We start from the raw sequence: 3,310 nt of genomic DNA on the forward strand, positions 1-3,310 counted from the left end.
CCCTCCCCGCCATACGAGGGGTTGAGGACCGTAGCCTTCCCTTACGAGAGGCACCAGGGGTGCGCCTGCTCGAGGGCCCGGCCGTGGGCGTAACGCTTGGGCCGCCCGGGGGAGTCGGTAGACCATGGGAGACCAACACTCGCACACGAACGTTGCCCGTGCTTTGTGGAAGAGAGCTTCTTTTGCGAGGTTGTCGCTGCGGATGGCGCCCGGACAAACCCTATCCCTAAAACTTCTGGGGAATTGGCGTCTAAGCCACCCTGCTCGGTATCCCTGCACCCACGAAGGGGGCCGTGGAAGGCTTGGGGTCTCGCCGGCGAAACCGACCGGATGCCCGGGGTACTGAACCCCCGGGGTCCCACCCTGGAAATTGAGCCGTCCGACCCCGCCACGTCTTCCTAGTGCTCTCCTTGGCTCCCCCGCCTGTGGGCGTCGTTAGGGGCTGCGGTCATCAGCGCCGGCTAAGCTTCGGCAACACGGCCGACCCACCCCTTCGGCGCCTGGGGGAGCCTGGTCCCAGTCCGGGCCGTTCCGTAGGGGCGGCTATCCCTTACATGAGGGACTCGGTGCGTCCGCTCGGGCTGCGGGGCTCCGGCTCCGACAGCCGGGGAGCTGGTTTTGACCGCGGGCCTCGACGGGAGCCGGCAGGGACCGGACTTAGGCGTCAAGCCGAAAATAACCCCGGCACCCTCGCGTGCTTCCAAAGCGAGGGGACCTTTGGCCGAGCGGGGGCACCGGAAGCCGAACCGACCCCAACCCCTCTTCCTACCCCAGGGCTGGGCTGACCAATCCCCTGATCGGGTCTAAAATGGAAGAAGGGGATTCGAGGGAAGGGGCTGGCGGAAGGCAGTTGCCCGACGGAGTAGGCGAAGGCCAGGCCGTTTCCGAGTCCCGAGCAGAGGAGGGCGAACTCGGCTCTTCATCGACCGACGGCGAGGCGAGGGCGGTGGCTGCCGCGGGGAAGACTCCATTGCTCGTCAGCGCGCTAGGAGCGGGGCCGACTGGCTGCTCGGGGTATGGCATCCCCGGGGGCCCACCCTGGAAATCTTCGCTCCTCAGCCGCTGCAGGTTATAAGGTCCCGCCGCGCGTAAGCGCTCAACTCTCCGACCCACGGATGTCGAGCCCATGGTGAGCCGGCCGTTTCGTACGGGGAAAAGGGGTCCTCTGGCCCCACATCGATCGAGGGGGGTTTAGATCCGCGGAGGCACGCACCGCGAGGCGAATCGCTGCTTTTCCCCAAGAGGTTAACCTTCAAACCACCGAGTAGGTTCGGGGCAGGGCCGACAGTCTGCACTGGGGTATTGCATCCCTGGTGGGGCGACCCTGGAAATCTCTGCCCCTTTCCACTCTTTCGGTTGGGCCTCTCGTCGGGGCGAGCGTAAGTCGGCAAGCAGACGTGGGAAGAGGCTTCTTACCGGTGACACTCCCTTCGTGAGAGAGGCAGGTACTCGCCCCGGACCCCGGTCCAAATCTGCGCGGGCCGGACGGCGTCGGCCCTAGCCGAAGGCCGCTCCCGCGAAGCCAGGGAGCCGAAAATAACCCCGACACCCTCCGCGACCTCGCGTGCTTCCAAAGCGAGGGGAACCTTTGGCCGAGCGGGGGCACCCGAAGCCGAACCGACCCCAACCCCTCTTCCTACCCCAGGGCTGGGCTGACCAATCCCCTGATCGGGTCTAAAATGGAAGAAGGGGATTCGAGGGAAGGGGCTGGCGGAAGGCAGTTGCCCGACGGAGTAGGCGAAGGCCAGGCCGTTTCCAAATCCCGAGCAGAGGAGGGCGAACGACGTTCTTCATCGACTGACGGCGAGGCTAGGGCGAAGGCGGTGGCTGCCGCGGGGAAGACTCCATTGCTTGCCAGCGTGCTAGGAGCGGGGCCGACAGGCTGCTCGGGGTATGGCATCCCCGGGGGCCCACCCTGGAAATCTTCGCTCCTCAGCCGCTGCAGGTTATAAGGTCCCGCCGCGCGTAAGCGCTCAACTCCCCGACCCACGGACGTCGAGCCCATGGTGAGCTGACAGTTTCGTACGGGGAAAAGGGGTCCTCTGGCCCCACATCGATCGAGGGGGTTTAGATCCGCGGAGGCACGCACCGCGAGGCGAATCGCTGCTTTTCCCCAAGAGGTTAACCTTCAAACCACCGAGTAGGTTCGGGGCAGGGCCGACTGCCTGCACTGGGGTATTGCATCCCTGGTGGGGCGACCCTGGAAATCTCTGCCCCTTTCCACTCTTTCGGTTGGGCCTCTCGTCGGGGCGAGCGTAAGTCGGCAAGCAGACGTGGGAAGAGGCTTCTTACCGGTGACACTCCCTTCGTGAGAGAGGCAGGTACTCGCCCCGCACCCCGGTCCAAATCTGCTCGGTCCGGCCGTCGTCGGCCCTAGCCGAAGGCCGCTCCCGCGAAGCCAGGCGATCCGAGCCGAGGATCCGCGCGAGCCTTCTCCAAGCCCTCTGCCGGGCGCTGGTGTTGAAAGCGTAGCGGACCCTGTTCGCCGGAGCGATAGGAGCGGAGCACCGGTCCCGAAGGGTTGAAAGCTGGGTAGCATCGCCGTAGCTTCCCTCCCAGCCTTCCCCCGGACCTGGCGCCCGATCCCCTCCGCTCCTCTGTGCGTTGGCGGGCGGCGCTGCATGGGTACGTCGCGACGGCTCCCTATCGTCTCTCTCTCGCTTAACAGTGGTGAGAGGTGGTGGTGGCGCTGTCGAGGTGCTGAAGTCGAGCGTCCAATGCTTTCCTTCTATGCGCAGCCTACAGGAGCTGTCCGAGCTTCGGAGGTGCTGATGGAGGTGAGAGTCGAGCGCCGCTTCTTGGCTGATCTGAGTGGGGAAAGCCAGCGACTGCGAGAGGGAGGGGGAAGGAAAGGCTTTTTCGGGTCCTTGGAAGGGACCGCGAGAGCATCTTTCTTGCCCCCCTGCCCTAAGCTCCATCCACAATGTTGTCTGCGAGGTCTTCTCTGGCGGCGGAGAAGCGCTGCGGTAGCAGCAGCAACGAGCGTTCCCATGAGCTCACGGAGCCTGACTCCAAGAGTCTACCCCTCAGAGCCCCGGCTACCTGGTTGATCCTGCCAGTAGTATATGCTTGTTTTAAAGATTAAGCCATGCATGTCTAAGTACTGACTATTCTTTACGGTGAAACTGCGAATGGCTCATTAAATCAGTTATGGTTCCTTTGATCGTTCCGCATTGATGGTGTGCTACTCGGATAACTGTGGCAATTCTAGAGCTAATACGTGCCCACGAGCGCTGCCCTCCAGGAAGGCGTGCATTTATCAGACTTAAAACCAATCCGGGGAGCCCTGGTTCCGCGGCGGGTCCTCCGG

General features: G+C 63.9%; 1 non-coding gene across 1 annotated transcript in view; it reads left to right on the forward strand.

Annotated features, from left to right (window-relative positions):
- Positions 1 to 3,039: 3,039 nt before the first annotated feature.
- The window catches only part of LOC140107155 (18S ribosomal RNA), a 1,886-nt gene continuing 1,615 nt past the window's right edge, over positions 3,040 to 3,310 (forward strand). The window contains exon 1 of the ribosomal RNA XR_011851024.1: positions 3,040 to 3,310. This exon is cut by the window's right edge and continues 1,615 nt beyond it. This is a non-coding gene — a ribosomal RNA (18S ribosomal RNA).

The sequence above is a fragment of the Engystomops pustulosus genome, unplaced genomic scaffold, assembly GCF_040894005.1.
Source record: "Engystomops pustulosus unplaced genomic scaffold, aEngPut4.maternal MAT_SCAFFOLD_120, whole genome shotgun sequence".
In the NCBI taxonomy this organism is placed as follows: domain Eukaryota; kingdom Metazoa; phylum Chordata; class Amphibia; order Anura; family Leptodactylidae; genus Engystomops; species Engystomops pustulosus.